This window comes from Pteronotus mesoamericanus, unplaced genomic scaffold (assembly GCF_021234165.1).
Source record: "Pteronotus mesoamericanus isolate MK-2021 breed Mesoamerican mustached bat unplaced genomic scaffold, CSHL_Meso_final contig_311, whole genome shotgun sequence".
NCBI lineage: Eukaryota > Metazoa > Chordata > Mammalia > Chiroptera > Mormoopidae > Pteronotus > Pteronotus mesoamericanus.
The window spans coordinates 1,691,824-1,709,745 of NW_026555132.1; the positions used below are offsets into that span (position 1 = coordinate 1,691,824).

At 53.2% G+C, this 17,922-nt stretch overlaps 1 pseudogene; it reads right to left on the minus strand.

The window, feature by feature from the left end:
• Positions 1-16,946: 16,946 nt before the first annotated feature.
• LOC129072154 (MYG1 exonuclease-like) lies at positions 16,947-17,922 on the minus strand (annotated as a pseudogene).

Sequence of the window (17,922 nt, forward strand, 5' to 3'; positions counted from 1 at the left end):
TAATACGGGGTTTGCCTGATGTCTGCATGTAAAGATACTATTTCCCTCCTTATAAATGACAAGTATTTAGGGGAGATGATTTGAAGGTAGTCAAGCATCCTATTTTTCCTTAAAATTCCACCCACTAATTTTAGCATTCATCAGTGGATCTTGTTCACAGCCAGGACTAGCTACATAATTTGTGAAGCCCAGAACAAAATAAAAATGCAGGGCCCCTTTTTAAATACTGAGAATTTCAAGACAGTGAGGCAGAGCATTCAACTAAGCACGAGACTTCAATTGTCACTGTGGGATTTTCTATTTCCCTCATTACTGCTATATTTAGTCATTGGAATTCTTCTGTCAGAGGGAGCTGTCCCTATTCCCCCATTTATTTAGTTATTAAGTTTTTATTCAATAGAATTTTGTGGCTATTTACTCTATGCTTTGGGTTATAAGCCAATGCTGCTGTTTATTTTGCTGCTCACATTGTTTCAGCTGTGACCACCCTCACCACCGCCCCTCACTTGGGAATATTCTATACTCAGCACCTTTGCACCTTTGCTTGTGTAAGCCAGTGATCACTGTGGGCTCCAGGCTTATGCAGACACAGGCTTGGTTTGCACTCCAGATTCCATGGCACCTAGAAACCCAAAGAGCTCTCCAGGATCCCCCCACCATTTCCCCGGTGACTGTGCTCTCATGTTATCTTTGACAGCTTCTCTTCCCATGGGCGACATCCCTGTTCCATGCATTTAGATGGTGAATGTGAGCCCTTCAGGTTTCTGCAAAGGGACCTGCTCACGCAAGCTTGTTGGGTACTGGGGGCTTTTCTGAAGATCTGGAGGAAATGGGATGTGAGGAAGCCAAGGAGGGGTCTTGGCACCTGGGAGCACAGAGGCAGTTCCATTGTCCGAGGGCCCTCTTTCGAGGGCACTACCAGCTTCCTTTGCTTGTGCGGCTGCGTTCATGGTGTCTTCTTCTTTCTCCCAGATTCCCCACCTCCCTCACAGGAGCGGACTCCTGACTCATGCAAGAGAATTCAGCCCTGTCTTTTGATCCCACGGCACTCAAAGGAGCTTATCTGGGAGGCTACACAGAGCATGGTTGGAGAATAACCTTTTTTTTTTTGTTTGTTTGTTTGTAGTTCTTCCATTTGTTCTTCTGGGTTTTCCAGTGCTTTCTGGAAAGTCTGCTTTCTAAGGCACTTGGTGTGGGAATCAGGGCACGCCCCAGTTGGCGGGGGCTGGAGGACGAGACAGAGAGGCTGTGACATCGGTGAGAAAGGATTAGGGAAGGGCAACTTTTTAAAATTTTAATTAAGTTTTTCCAGAAAAGGCAATGTAAACACAAGGGGGAAAAAATCAAACTGTGAAAAGGACAATATAGTGAAAAACAAGCCCCCTCCCATTAGTCACATAGTTCACTTTCCTAAAATAACCACTATCAATAGCTTCTTATTAATTTTTTGGAAATATTTTATACACATATGAGCACAATTTACATGTATTACGTGCATGTTTTCTCTGCCTTTAAAAAATAAATGATAGTGTGCTCTACAATGTCTTTTTTTTTTGCTTTTTAAAATTTGACATTTCTTTATTATTTTAAATGAAGCTACTTATATGCATGTAAACATACACACAAACATATTTTGTCTTCTATTTGCACAAAAAGCAAAACCTAGGTGACCCTTTCATAAGCCACAGGGAAGGCTTTGAGGGTGTGGGACCTTGTCAGGGTCAGCATCCAGTGTGACCATGGACACTAGGTGTTCCTGAGGGCTCACATAATTGTCTCCAGTTATCATCTGTCCACTCTGTGACAACTCAGCACCTCCTGGATGTGACCCGTGTGTGTCCCTATGGGAGGCGTGGACTCCTTCCTCTCATTGGCCACATCACCTCACTCCACAGTGGGAGTAACATCATGTCAAAACCTGAACACCTAGGTGGGTTCTGCTCTGTCTCTTTGTCCTTGACCATGAGAATGGCAATGGGGGCTGTTCCTTCAGCCTGGGCCCCAGAACAAGAAGACATTTGGAATGAAGGCACAGCTGACCCACATCTTTTGAGTAATATGGGTGAAAGAGAAATCTCATACTTACAAACCCCAAAATTCCAGGGTTGTTTGTTACAGCAGCCTAATCTAATGGAAGCTGACCTACGCTGGGCTGTGCTCAGGCACAAAGTCCCAGATAGCTCTGAGTGCCTATGAGCAGTGGCTTCTGTGTTTGAACTGGATTTACCACTAACTGATAAGAAAAGCTCGAGTTATTATTTTAGGAATCATGACATGCCGGGGGCACTACCATGTCCCATACTTGCTAGTGGCAGAGCCAATTTCTTTGAATATTTGGACAGCCATTTGGTAATGTATAACAAGAGAACTAATAATTTTTACTTCTGAACATCTAGCCCAAGAAAATAATAAGAGATACACAGGAAGGTTGCTGTAGAGTTATTTGAATAATTGAAAACAGTGTTAATGCCTCACCACAGGGGAACAGAGCATGCACATTATTCTAAATGATGGAGATTATGTGTCTGAAAAATCTGAGTAGCTGAATATAATATAATGGATGACAATCTTAATTTCAGTAACAAAATTGAGATTGTGCTGTTGATAATCTGTATATTTTATTCACTTTCATTATGTGAATAAGCATTTTTTCCCAGTGTCAGACATGTAAATATGTGTAAAAAAGGACTGAGAAGAAATAAGCAAAAATAGTCGTTATCTATCTCTAGGTAACTTCTTTTTTGTACATTTTGTATTTCCAAATGGTCTATTGATGACTATGTGCTACTTTTATAATCAGAAGTAAATAACTGCTATTTCAAAAAAAGAATTATTCTGGTCACTTCTAGGGCTGTGCCTTTGCGTTGTGGCTGCCCAGGGACCTTAATTGGGCTCTTGTCTAAGAATAAGCCTGTGTGTTTAATTAGGTCACTCTCCTGCCGACCTAGAATCCATCTCTGCACAGGGCTTAGCTTGTGCTGCCCCTACCCGGAGGGGCCTGGGAGGGGCTGTGCACCTGCATTTAGCTCAGTCAGCTGGCTGAGAAATTTGTGAACTCTCACCCTGAGGGAACTACCACCCTCCTGCTTCACTGACTTTCGTGACTTTAGGCCTATAATATCTGCATTCCAGGGCTGAGGCGAGAATCCCTTGAGAAAGGGAACTAAGGACACAGTCTGCTCTCAATAAACACTGGATGTTTCCCTTGAGAGATGAGATTCCCAGGGCCTGAGACAGGGGTGGGGGCCGGTGGGAGGGGGCAGCCTTGTGTGCACCCCCCAGCTCCAGCATCAGTGTGATTTTGTCAAATGTCTTTCTAAAACTGAGGTCCTGAAAATTTGTTGTGCTTGAGAATCACCAGGGAGCAAAAGAAGCCCATTCCTGGGTCCCACTTGGGACAGTTTCACATAAATCTCAGTAGGGGGTCCACCTGCCAGGCTGTCACTCACACTGGCCGTGGCCTTCTTGGCTGGAACGGCCCCCTCCCCTTCCTGCCATTGCCTGCTGGTTCTCACTTGTCAGAGGGTTGGGTTGCTCCCCAGGTGGTTCAGCTGTGCAAACTGATGCTCCACCCTTGCCCCTCAAATGGGGGGCACCACACTGGCAACGGATTAGGCATGTCAGGAATGCAGACTCTTGGCCCTACCCCAGACCTGCTGAATCACACCCAGACCCACCCTGGGTGATTCATATGCACATTGAAGTCAGAAACGCTGACTAGGACGCTGTTGTAAGAGTGGTTGTGGGCCTGCAAGAGAAGGATCCGAGGTAGGTGAAAGGTCCTGCCTCTCTGGAATTCAGGTTCCAGGGCCCTTCAGGACCCTGAAAGGGAGTTTGGAGGCTGCACAGCTGTGGCCTTCAAGCAGCCTCTTCCTAGGCTCCCGGCCCAATGTGGCGTTAATCCACTCATGGTGTTACTAGGAGAGTGCATGAGGGAAGCCACACTCCTCTGGGCGAGGAGCTGCTGGGAAGCCCCTGAGCCCAAGGTCGCTGGTGAGGGGAGCTGCCTTGGCTTTGCTGGGTTTTAGTCTGTGCAGCCAGCACAAGGTGGGGCTGCTGTCCTGTTTCTTGTCACAGTTTCTGTGCTTCACTGAGGTTTTCTCCGCAGTGGGACTGAGAGCAAGCACAGTACTGTCCCTACAGAAGGCCTGTTTTTGGTGAAACAGAACTCTCCTGTTGTCCTGCTTCTAAATTTTCCTTCCCAAGTCCCAGGTCTGTGATGGAATATTCTAGTAAAAGCTGGACTTCTCATGTGACTCCTCACTCGAGCTCAGCGGAGTGACATCTCCCTGCCCTCCACAGCTTCCCTGCCACCCCCCACCACTGCCGGTGCTCTGGCTTAAGTCACGTTTGTCCTTGCGGCTGTTACTGTCCTATCCCGGCATCAGTGATTGAACTCGAGTCCAGTGCAGCTTTCCAAGCTCTGTAACGCCTCTTCATCCAAGTTCGTTCCAGCAACATACGACTCTGACCTACAGCCCTGGCCTAAAGCAAGTTTCTCTGACAGTCTCGCGGCCTCCTGCATCTCACTCTCTGTGTCCCAAGTCAAAGATCTGCCTTCTGGTCTGTTCCACCCAGGAATGGTGATGCCGAGCTGCCACGCAGACAGCCAGCCTCCGTTCCTAATGCTTCCCCTCCCTCACCCTTGACACTGGTCAGTCTGTAAGCGATGTACTTTATTTCCTGAATATTCTTTGGAGCTCTCACCCCCACTGGTGGCTGGTTTAGTCTCCCAGAATCCCTTGTCAGAGTCACTAGCCCACCTCTGAACGGTCCCCCGTGTGCACTTCCTTTCCGCACCTCAGCACTGGACTCGTTGCTGCTACATGAAATTCCTCTCCTCTCCACTAATAAAAATCCTACCTTTCTTTAAAGACCTTATCCAAGACTCCGGTCTGTTAAAGAGCTTTCTTGCTCTATTGATCCCGTTCCCATGTCAACCCACCTGTACCAGTTGTCCTTGTGTGCGAGGAAGCCCCTGACTGGGGAGGTTTCTGGTGGCCTTGAGAGGTTTCTTCAAGCCCAGGGGGCTGGAAGTCCCCTCCTGCCCCAGGCTGCAGGTCCTAAGTTGTAAGGCAGCGGTGGACCAGCTGTGGGCACCTGGAATAGTGTCTCTTACTGTCAGTTGGGGGAGAAGCGTGAGTGGTGACGGGAACCAAGCCATCACATACTGGGCTTGGATGCTCTTTGAACAGACACAGTGGAGGTGTAAGAGTCAAGAGGAAAACTGCTTCTGGGTCACCGCTCTCTCTGTGGCCTGGAGGTGCTGAGCTTGGGGCTCAGGAGAAGGTGGGAGGAGAGGAGAGAGCTCCAGGGCCACCACGTGGGGGACCTGGAGACACGGACCCTCTATTTTAAAAAAAAACTAAATTTAGGAAGTAATTTCAAGTTTATAAGAAGTTGTGAAAATAAAACAGTACAAAAGACATGTATTCTTACCCCCTTGACCAAGAGTTATGTCTGGTTAATGTACACTTCACTCCTTGGGCTTTATCACTTACCTCAGCCCAGTACACACAGGCGCGCTCACTAAATACACTCACCTTTTCTGCCTGAAGGTAAATGCACACATCATGTCCTTTACCCTAAATACTTGAGTATTTTCCAAGAACAGAGCTTTTACTTTTTCAAAAAACATATATATTTTTATTGATTTTAGAGAGAGAGAGAAGAAAAGAGAGAGAGGGAGAGAAAGGGTGGGAAATGTCGGCCTGTGCTCCACCCATTCGTGCGCTCACCAGCTGCCTCCCACACGTGGCCTGACAGGGGACCCAACCTGCAGCCCTGGCTCATCAGGCCAACGCTCTGACCAACTGATGTCACCATAGCACAGGGCCAACTTTATAGAATTACGTGGAGACAACACTTTAATACACCATTCATTGTCCAGTCTTAGGACTTGATGACTGTCATAGCATCACAGCCACCTCCCTGACTCAGTGTCTAAATGCAGATCATGGTCCTGTCTCTTCAGCCTCCTGTAATCTGGACACTTCCTCAACCTTACTCTGTTTTTTATGACATTGAAAAGTCCAGGGACCTTGAGCAGAGGTGGCTTCACCCAGCAGTTGAGAGCACAGATGGTGGCGCCCAGCCTCTGGGTTTAGCCCGCGCTCTGCCATGTGTTAGCTTTGTAACGGGGTGACGTGCTTAACTCAACTCTCTGGTGCCTCAGCTCTGTCACCTGCAAATTCAGAATAACAGCAGGCCCACCTCATGGGGTTGTGACAAGGCACACAGGATAAGCAATGCAAGGATTCATTTGTTGTTACTATGACACACTGCCTTTTCCTAAAGGTGGTCTGAAATGCAGCAAGCCCGCAAGTGTGCCAGTGGCACAAGGTTAAAGGCCAAGAGGGTTTGTGACAGCCTGAGGCCCTCCCTGGCTAGGCCTGCAGTTAGCCAAGGGGCTCTGGGGTCTGGACAGGCAGACGCGTCCTGGCACGGCAGCGGGGATCGGCCGGCACACAGCGAAGTGAGTGGGTGCCGCCTTCCGAGCGGTGCCAGGGAAGGTCACGCCAGGACCCACCAGGAAGTGTTGGGCAACCACTAGCTCCCAAGCACAAGCTTGGCTGGGCATAAACCCCACACTATTCTGTCAGCTTTAGGAGATGGCTGGACGTGTACCTGGAGAAGTCACGTGAGGAACAACTAAAGTGACTGGGTATGTCTGGACATCACTAGATGTTCAGGTGGAAGGGAAGCTTGGGATAGACCCCTAAATCCAGCCATAAGAAGTAAGTTACATTTTTGCACACTTGCCATGCTAACTCCCAATGGGAGGGGGAAGGAAGTTCCCAGTGACTTCTCATAAGCAGCTATTCCTCCTCGTTCTCTGTTTCTGATACAGAGGAACCATGCAATGTGGAAAAGGGCACTTTTTAAAAGGTGTCCCTGAGATGAGCAGAAAACACAGAATCATAGATGAAAGGAACTCTGGAAATTCTCCTGATTGCTGAAGTTTGACTCTCCTCTCACTCCCTCAATAAAGTTTGCTATTTATAGTCCATCTGTCTGTTCATCCAGTTTCCCATCCACCCACCCACCCACCCACCCATCCACTCCTCTGTCCATCCAGCCATCCACTGAGGAACACAGCTCCTGCAGCCTCCAGACTCTTGCCTTGCCATCCCAGTAGTTACTCATCTGGCATTGGCAAGGAACTATTTCATTGAGTTTCCTTTTTACCAAATAATTCTTACTCCTTTAAGATTGCCTAACTTCATTTAGTTTAGACTTTGGAAGAAAGTTTTCAAAAATGCATCATAAACTTGTCTTTTTTAAAACAAAAAGTATATGAATCCTCCCTCAATGATTCAGGTCAAAATGCTTAACAGAAGTCATAATGCTCTGTTGTAAAGGCAGTAACGTCACATCATTACTCAGTAATGTTACATCATTATCCTCAGTGATGTGAGCCCTCAGCTCTAGAGCAAATAATCCCAATTTGCTCACTTTTGTACTTTTTTCCTGATTCTGAGATTCTAGTTATCTGACACTTCTTATAGCTCTTGGCTTATTGCTGAGCACTTCTTTAAATGGCTGTGGGCTGGGGAAATTGATAACCAAGTATGTTAAAATTGTGTATGAAGTAAGAGTTCTGATGTATGTATGTATGTATGTATGCATGCATGCATGCATGTATTTGCTTATTTATTTATGACTCATTTTTTAAGTACCTGAGTCTTCTGCTTTTTGTAACCCCCATATTTGCTTCATTCTGTATGCTCTGTGTGCTTCATTCTGGGTTCTCTGCTACATACTGGGTGGGTAAGGTCCTTGGGTGCATGAGCCCTAGAAATGGAGGTGGCGTGCTATAGATGAATTGTTCTTCTTTAATCATAGCTTCTTTCAGAGATGGGCCTGGCTGACTCCTCCCCCACAGGGGAGGAGGTGGGGGGCCCAGGGTCGGGCTGGCTGGATCTGTTGTGTCCCAAGGGTTTGAGGGAGGGGGAGCTGCTGGGTCCCCTGGATAACAAGCGGCGGCTGGGGAAGGGACTCCTGGTGGCGATGGCCAGTGTGGATGGGGAAGAGTCAAGGGACCCCAGAGGGAAGCCCCGCAGGGCCTGGCCTCTTGAGGCCTGGAGGAGGACTGGCACCAGCAGTGAGACGGGCACTGCGGCTGGGGCGGGGGGCCTCAGCATGTAAACACCCCATTTCCTGACCTACCCCACACAACACAGCAGCCCTGAGAGTGACTGCATCAAATACACAGGTACGGTGACACTCAAAACATGGATGCCTGCGCTTACAAGGGGACCTTTTATTGTAGGTGGGCAGTGATACATCATCTGGACACATCGACTGTACAGGCTCTGGCTGGGGTGGGGAGTGCTCTTCAGCGGTGCTCCGCATGGTGACAAACGTGTCATCTCTGAACTTAGACACAGCGACCCTCTCCGGAGAGTGACAGCCCCTGACGGATCATGGACTTGCTCTCAGAGATCCCATGACACACACTCCCTGTGGCGCGACACGGGCTGCAGCTTCCCTGCACCTACGAGTGCTTACACGTGCGCATGCACACAGGCTCACATGCATGTGCTCAGACAAGCTCAGACCCGAGGAGGTGACCCTGGCTCTTAGAGTTTGGGGACTGGTGGCCTGACCCCAACGTCCTCCCTCCCTTGCCCCTGACCCAGTATTTTTGTCAACCTCAGCCTAATGCTGGGGAAGATTTGCTGCTTTGCCTTCAACATGGACTGCACTCTGGTGGGAGGGAGTGAGGGAGCACAGGGCACCGGCGGCTGGGGGACAGGGATGGCACCCTCCCTCGTGGTCCTGTTTGCTTGAAGCCCACGCATCCCTGGCCTATGAGGCACTGGCTTTTTGGGGGCTGCTGGTGCGCTTGATGTACGTCGGGTACGCACATGAAATCCTCCGCTGCACCTACGACCCTGCCTTCCTCACCAGGCGTAGAGCCACCCAGGCCGCTCTCTCTCCAGGCGGCTGGTGTTTGATGGGCTTTATGGGAGCCTGTTGAAGGTGGATGCTTCTCTTTCCACTCGGAGTAAGGGACGAGGTGGACGCAAGGACACTGGAGGAGGAATGGGAGGGGGGAGGGACTCAGGTACATGACGGGGGAGAGAAGGCATGGGTGGAGGTGGGGAAGAATGGCAGGGCTTGAACAGACTTCTGGGAGCTACTGGGGAGGGGGCATCAGCTGCTCCCAGCCTCTACCCCAGCAAGTTCATTCAGTGGAAAGACCTGCAGAGGTTCCACATCGTCAACACTTTTCAACCTGCCTGGTGAGGGTGCGGGGGTGTCGGAGGGGATTCTCTGGGGCCCAGCTCTGCCCGGGGGCGGGGGCCGCTGCCAGGGTCCCTGGGCCAGTGACTGGCCTCCCCACCCTGGAGACCTGCCTTTATCCCTTCCTGGTGCCCTGCTTCTCTGGCTGCTCCCTTTACACCAAGTGGGTCTGTGCCCTGCAGGCCCTGGGCGGCCAACAGGAAGGACCCTCCCGCTACCCAGGGGTCCTAAAGTGGGGGTCCCCCTGAGGAGTTTGAGGGGCTCTAGGAGCTCAGCAGGAAGACATTCACCACAGGGCCCCCAACCTTGTTACTAGTGCCCCCCAAGCGGTGACCTCAGCCTAGGGTGACAGCCTCCCCGGACGGCTCTAGGGCTGGTGGTCACGCTGGCCCCCCTAATGAGCAGGCCTGTCTCCTCTTGGCTTGCTCTAGCTATGACACTGGCTATCAGCGTGGGAACCTCTTCTTGTCTTTCCGAAGCCTCTTGCGGGATTTGACTGATACCAGGGACAACGTTCAGCCATCGGTGAGTGACCCAGGATGCCAGGACTCCTGATGTGTCACCCTCGTCTCTCCAGGGCCAACCCCCCAGGGCTTCAGTCCCACAGAGTTTCCACTCCTTTACCCGCTGAGGCCTGTGGCCTGGGCTTGCCCCGTCTTGGACATGCACACACGCACACACACACACATGTGTGTACTTGCACAGCTGTCTCAAGGAGAAGACCCCAGAGGACCTGAAGAATTACGTGGAGAAGGATTTGGGTGGCCACAGACCCAGGGCCTTAACCAGGCCTGTTCCTTTGTCCCCCGTCCCCAGGACAGTGGAGCTGCTCCTCTTCCCTGGCCTCCTCCCTCAAGATTTGGACAGAACCTGCACCCTGGCCTTGCTCTTGGACTTCCTGCCTGGACTGAGGCCCCTGCCTGGAGGCTGAGACCTGAGAAGGGGCTCCCAGGGCAGCTCTGGGAGGCACCAACCCTGGGAGTTTCTCTGTCTCTATTCCGGGAACAAATCCCTGTCCTGCTGGGCAGGGTGAGGGAGGCTGGGGAAGTGTTCCAGGCCACCAACTGCAGCTACAAATACACCAGTGTGAGTGTGCATGGAGGGGTGGGGCCCTCATTTCCTCCCCAGCCCTGGAGGAAGCTGAGACCCTGCCGGAAGCAGTGAGGGGTGGGGAGAACCAAGACCCTGCTACCCCATTGGCATTTTGGGGTCCAATTCTTGGCCTTAAAAAAAAAAATCCTCACCTGAGGATGTGTTTATTGATTTTAGAGAGGGAGGGAGGGAGGGAAGGGTGGGGGGGATAGAGAGAGAGACATCAACGGGAGAGAGAAACATCGATTGGTTGGCTCCCATACACACCCTGATGGGGGATTGAACCCAAAACCCAGGCATGTGCCCTGACTAAGATCAAACCTGCAACCTTTTGGTGTATGGGACGACACTCCAACCAACTGAGCCGCCTGGCCAGGGCCCGTTCTTGGCCTTTTATTAAGGTCTCAGTGGAATGACTGACTTTCTCATCCTTTTGCTGCTGTGGTCCCTAGTGGGGTTAGGGCAGAAGCAGGCAGTGGCCCCTGGCCCAGCCAAGCTGGCTGCTCTGGCCTTTGCTCTGTCCCTCTCAGGGCCTCATGCCTTACCTGTTCGGAGCAGGTGAGGTGAGCACCTTGTGCCTGGCCGGGGTGGGCTGTGCCAAGGCCTGGGAGGGCTGAGGTGCTAAAGGCCTCTCTCGTGCCCAGCTCTCCCCTCAGAAGAAGCAAGTGTGTGAGAGGGGTTGTGTCATGTGGGTGGGCCTCCCTGGAACCCCTCCCCTCAGGCCATGGAGGGAGGGTGGGAGGGGAACTGGAGGCAATTAGATGTTTGGAGGGGCTCAATGGGGAGGAAAGGGCGAGACAGGCTCTGGTGGGCCCAGGGGAGGGAGTGTGTGACCAGGTGTCATGGGCTCTAATTCCATGGCTTGCGTCCCGCGTGCGTGGGAATGGATTTGGCCGTGAGGAGCTCAGGAGGCTAACGCGGAGCCCGCGCCATATCTGGTACCATGCCTTGCAGGTGCCTTTCCCTGTGCCAGTGGGGCTCGTGTGTCCCGGGCCAGGTGGCCTGGTTCTTGCCTGACTGGGAGGCAGGAGCAGCATGGGAACAGGCTTGTGAATCGAGGGCTGGATGCCTTCCCTTGTCCAGGGCTTGGCTGAGGCTGGGTGGGCGCAGGCCAAGCAGGGTGGGCAGGAGCACTCTGCTGGGTGAGGACCTGTGAGCCGTGGCAGGGTCAGGTTTTCCTGACTGCGTGCATGTCTGCATGCGCCCCCATGCCCACCACGCAGGCGGAGGCCTCAGCCAGGCCCTGGAGGTCCCACTTAGACCTAATTGTAGGGAAGGTGCTGAGACTGGTCAACACGGTAATGGCAGGAGCCATTACCCTCGTCCACCTTGAGACCAGGCTGTGGGGGAAGCCCACCGTCAGGCTTGACCTGAGGCTTGTCTCTGAGGCAGGAAACAGGGGACTCCATCTGGGCCCTCTGCCTCCCCTTCCTCCCATGCCGATGGCCAGCCCTGATGCCCCAGCCCCTGCCCTCCTTGGCCACGGCGCCCTCTGCCTCCCTAGGACTCAGGCAAGCTCTGTGTGGGCACCTACACGAGGCCCCGCCGGCACTGTACTGTCTACCCTGCAGGTGCCAGATCCCACCCGCCCCGTCCGTCAAGGGGCGCCGTCCCTCGACTCGAGCCCATGTCTCCAGCCTGCGGCCGGCACAGGGAGGGTGGCGAGTGGGCTTGTCCTCCACCATGGGCAAGCTCGTTGGATGTGGTGTGTGAGTTGCTCAGAGTGTGAGGGAAGGACATCCTGTACATTGGGGACCGCATCTTTGGGGACATCCTTCAGTCCAAGAAGTGACAGGGCTGGCGGACTTGCTTGGGGGTTCGTGAGCTGTCCCAGGAACTGGGCATCCGGGCCTGAGGGAAGGGTGAGCCTTGGGGTTGGGAACAGGTAGGGAGCTGGCCTCCAGCACAGAGGCTGCCCCATTATCACTGTCCCCTCTCCTGTGGCGGGGGGTGAGCAGTGACCATGATAACACTGTCCACTCTGGTTTCCAAGAGCAGATTGGTTTTTATACACCAGAAAACAGAGACCCAGAGAGGTTAAGCATCCTGCCCAAAGTCACACAGTCAGGAAGGGCAGAACTGAGACTCAAACTTCTGTTTCCTGACTCCAGCGCCCGGTGAAGTTTCTGTGACCTGGGCTTCCTTCCTCATCTGACCCCACCTCCCCAGCCACCCTGAGGATGTGTAGTGAGTGGAAGTACTCTCCCCACGGAGAGTGACCTGAAGTATCCTTGGAGCTGTGAGCCCCGACAGTTTGGGTTTGAGTCACTGTGTGTGAGCTGACCCCTCACTGGCTTCTATCCTTGTCCGCAGGGCGTATGCTGTCCTTGCTGCTCTGGGCAGAGTGCCACTGATATGAGGAAGTGGTCCAGGACGTGATGCACACAAGTGGGTGCCTACGCCGCTGGTGACCTCACCGCCCTCACCACATGGCGGAGCGGGGCCTGGGGCAGATGAAGGGCGCCAGGGCTGGCACTCACCCTGCTGTCCTCCGTCCATTTTCAGAACAGACAGGAGATGAAGAGGCTGGACTTGCGCCTGGCAGAGCTGTACCAGTGAGAGGCCCGGGCCCCCCGGGGAGCAGAGAGGGATGAGGGTGCTGGCCCATGGGCAGGCCTGGCAGCTAGGTCCTGCCATGGCTGTCAGGGAGTCCAGGTCTGTCTCATGCCGGGCTTCCCTGGTGAACTGAACCTTGGGACTTCTCTTACCCCCTTGGGACCATCCACACTCTGACCTCTAAGCCCTTCTTCCTAAGCCACCCAGCATGGACTCGGGTCATAATGTGCACACCTCCAGCCTAACGTCCCCACTGGGTGCGTCCCACCCCCCTGGGGCCAGGGAGGCTGTGCCTGGGAGCTTGGAGGTCCAGCCACACAGATGAGAATCATCATGGGCTGCAAGTCATCAGTTCCACCAAGAGGGAGATTGGGGTAAGAGCAGGTGACCAGTGCGGGTGAAACAGGCCACAGTGGGGCGGAGGGGGTGGGGTGGGGGGAGATGGGCCTCCCACCTTTCTCTCCCAGGCGCCCCAGCCCAGTCATCTGATTCTCCCAACCTCCACAGACTTCCCCCTGTCCTTGTCAGGCAGCGTCCTCTGCTGGCCCATGTTCCCAATGACAGTGTGCTCTGTGCGGGCTGATTGGTGGAGCATGGCCCTGTCCTCCCATTGCCACCATTACTGCTCCTCGAGAGGCACCTGTCTGCTGGGCGAGGTCCTTCTTCTGTGAGTGATGGGTGGCTCTGATCAGCGTCTGGGGTCAGGCAAGCAGGGGGCCTGAGATGCTGGGTCCTGGAAAATGGAGGCCGGAAAACATCCTCTGTGGCTTACTGAGCAGCCACCAAGGGGGTGTAGGGCACAAGGCTGCCAAGGCCAGCTGGGGCCGGCAGTGAAGAGTATGAAGAGTGTGCCCTGTGATCCTGCCACAGCCCCGGGGTAGGGGCGGGGCGGGGTTTGTCACCTTTATTTCACAGATGAGGAAGCTGAGGCTCAGAGAGGAGAACAGCATGCTTTCTGTCACTCTGGGAGTAAATGTCAGACCAGTTGTTCCTGAGTGTTCAGTGTGGGTAGAGTCTAGGTGGGAATTGACTGTGGGGGTAGGGGGCAAGGTGGGATGGGTGGGGAGGGCAAAGGGGGAAAAACTGAGACAACTGTAACAGAATAAACATGATTTAAAAAAATAAAAAACAATAATAAAAAAATAAAATCAGAGTCTAGTGACAAGGAGGGGCCAGTAGGGGCAAGAGTGAGCTGGGTGTGGCTTGTACAAACCCTCTGTGGGTGTGTCCAGGGTAGTTGTTCTCCAGGGCCAGGCAGGTAACTGTGAGGAAAACAGAGTGGGGCCTGTGGCAAAGTGCGGAGCTGCCCACCGCTCAGGGCAGCGCGCTGGCCCGTCATGTGTGCCGCCACTGGGCTTAGGGAACTCAGCTCCTTCCCCGTGGTGGGCAAAGCCTCAGTGTCTCTGGTGACATACCCAGGTGCCAGGCCCTGCAGCAGGTGGGCTTGCCCATGGGTGACCCATGTCCGGGTGTAATGGGCTCTCTGCCAGAGAGCCACCTGGGAGCTGGACCTGTGCCATGGCACCATGGCCAGCCTGTTCCCCTGAGGTTTCCACCAGCCACTCTTCTTCAGACAGTTGACCCACTGTGCAGACCTCTACATGGTCATCTGCCTCCGCTTCTTGCACTCCCTGCTCAGCTCGCTGTATTGGGAGGCCCTGAAGCTGGTGGGTCCCTGCAGAACTTCCCTGCAACCCTGACATTCCAGCCAGAAGGACCCCCTGGTCCCCAGCCTCCGCTGGGGAAGACTTCCTCAAGCCAGCCTCATCAGTGCTTTAAACCGAGACCACATCATCTCGTTATTCTGTGGCGGACGTGATGATGGCAGCTGCAAGGATGAAGGCTGCGGCCCCTCTACCCGCAGCCCGCACACAGGGACTGGAGGGGCGCACGAAGCTGTGGGTGCGCCAGGGGCTTCTGCAGCCAGTCTTCTCCTGGTGACCACTGAGGAGCAGGGGAGTAGTTAACACAGAGCTGCCCTGAGCAGGCTGTGAGTTCTCCCAGCCAAGCGGCATTGTTTTCATCTTACAAGATGTGGCGCCTGAGGTCGAGGACCTGGACGTGAAGCCTGATCTTCGGGGCTCCTGTCGGCTTCCCTTGCTCCTTTCAACACAGTTGAGGAAAGGTGTGCCTGAGTGTCTCGTATGCTTCCTGCACTCGGTGTTTTATTTTGCTTAGTGCTCCATATAACCCTGCAGAGTGGTCCCCTTATCCAGGTTTTGCACTGGCAAAAAGGAAGTGCAGAGGACCTGTGTAATTCACTGTCACACTGCTAGCAGACTAAAGCCAGGATTTGGACCCAGTGCAATTGATCTCAAAGGACTCGCTCTGACCTGCACACTACGCTGCCACATGCTGGGGACTGAGTTGTCACTGTGCAGCCTCACCTATCTCTGGACTTTCAGAGGAGTAGGACTGAAGAATTCCTGAGGGCAAAGCCAAGGGCCTGGGCATAGTCACCCATGCTGCCAGACGTTGCTGCTACAATAAAGGCCAGACAGGTGAAGGAAGAGCAGAGGGCCAAGGTGAAACAGTTAAAGAAACTGGCTTTTACCTGACCACGCTGCCTGCATCTGCCAGGGCCTCCTTCTCTGGACCCCCACCCCGTTTCTGCAGCATCACGGGCGGGGCGCTGCGGCTGTGGGCAGAGGCTGGAGTTGGGGGCTGTGCATAACCGAGGACCCTTGGAAGACCTTACTGATGGAGCTCCTCCAGTTCTGTCTCTATAGATGCCCCACGAGGTGGTCATGGAGCAAGAACTGGCCTGTGTGGACCCTGCCTTCTGTCTCCTCTTCTGCAACCAGAGGGTAGATGGCTGGCAACAGCCGATTGACTCTGCACAGCAGAGCTGGCTGTGGCTGAGGAGCTCGGCCACTTGGGGCTGCTGTGGGCTAGAACCAGGGTTCCCCGCAGAGGGCTAGCAACCCTAGAGGGCATTTTGGAGATTGGCAGGAGCTTTTTTGTCTTCAAGTGTAGTCATTCTTGAGTATTTATGTAGAAACACATGTTATTTTATTATAAATTGCTTTTCTTTATATTTCTCCTATGTTATGGTGAGGACATTGCATTGATTTTTTAAATTATAGAGACAGTTAATTACTTATGAATTTCAATTCAGGGTAGAAAAGGGGAAATTAAAATATTTTTAATTGAGGCATTGGGTCCGACAGGGACAAGAACCAAGGCTCTAAGCCCAGACCCATGGTTCTGCTCAGCGGGCCCCAGCTGACTCTGTTGGTGCCCCGCCCCCTCCCAACCCACTTTTGGCTGATCACCTAACTAACCCATCCCTGCTATGGGAGAGGTTGCAGAACTATGAGAGCAGAACTCCTGCTTCCACCTCTTTGTCACGTGTGCTGCTTGAGCTCCTTTGACCTGAGATCCTGGCTGTCATGAGTGGCAGTCTGGCTCCTGTGGCTACCCTGGCATTCTTGGGGCTTGTGTTTAGCATCCCTCTCTTAAGTTGCCTTTAGCGGATGTTTACTGATCTACCTTCCCGTCTCAACCAGCAGAGGGCTGCACACTCTGCCTTCAGTAGCTGGGGGTTCTCTGGGGCTGCATGGCTTGGCTTCTCTGCCCCTCATCTCCATCCCGGGCCAGACAAGTGCATTTGGCACCTTTCCTACCCCTGGCTGGGAGTCACTGTGTAGCCTTTGGAGGAGAGGTTCCACAGCCAGTTTCCTTTGTTCCAGACAAGAGAGCTGAGGACCAGGAGAGCTGTGCCAAGGCTGGCTGAGTCCTGGACCTGGGCTTGCACCATGGGTTGTCTTCTACTTGAGATATTTTTCAGATAACAGGAAGAGTATGGAAGAGAGGAAAAGCACCTGTTGGCATCTCCTAAACGTGACAGATTTGGAGCTGAGAACATTTCTTTTAGGGGGAGGAAGCACTGCTTATCCTAGAAGGCGTCCCTTGGGCTTCGAGCCACTAGAAAGGTACTAGTAAGTTCCCTGAGTGCATAATGTTTCACATGCAATTTTATTTGTGCACACTTCTTTCTTTTTTTGAAATGGAAGAAATTTTATTGGGTGAGGGGATTTGTGGGAGGCTTAAGTGCTGGGCGCTGGGCTGTGCTCAAGGTACTCTCGGGTGTGGCATCCACCAACGAAGCTTCTGGCATGGACAAAGATGCAGCCAGGAGTACCGCCGACCTTGTCCTGGGCCTCATCCCAAAGACCCACCATGGCTCCGGCAGGGGCAGCCTGCTCTGGCATGAATGGAGAGCTCCTTGGGCACACACTGTACCTGCTACTGTCCAGCCTGGTTAGTGCAGATAACAAAGGCCATGGTCGCTCGGGATGAGAGCCCAGATTCCAGGTGATAGCGATGCTCCTACCAGGGGCAGCCACCTTTTGCCAGTGCCATTATCTCCCCACTTGGGTGCCCCTGGAATTGCTGGGCCGGGGCCTCTTCCAGCAAGGCCTGCACTGGCAGCCAGCTGTGCTGGGAGAAATCTAGTCTCTGCCCCTCCTTGGCGTGTTGGTTGGGCTGGTTTCACATGGGATTCAGCTGAGCAGTCCCTAGCCCTCAGCATAGTGGTCAGTGTATATTGAGGCTCTCCCTCCTCCCACTGGGAGATCACATTGTCCACTGCAACCACCTCCTCCACGAAGTTCTCATACATCTTGCCATAGAGGGTGCCCACCATTCTGTCTTCGCTGGTGCTCAGCAACTGGGTCAGAATCCTGTGCCCGAAGTACAGATAGATGAGTCCAGCACTACTCAGCTTGGTCAGTCACAGCTTCCTAGGGTACAGGGAACTCATGGTCTTTGTGAACGACCTCATATCTGTGCCTCTGAGGGTCGTATTCACCACAGACATCCACCACGATGTCACAAAGAGCCAATTTTTCTGGGCCCTCGGTTCACACAATCTTTGCATCCTGGCACTTTGGCAAGAGGCATGGCAATGTGCATGCCAGGGCCTCCTCACAGTGGACCGTGCTGTTGTGCGTCCAGGTTCTGGGGGTGCCAAGAGGCTGCTTCGGGTCGTTTGGAGGGCGGGACAGACTCCAAGTTGAGCAT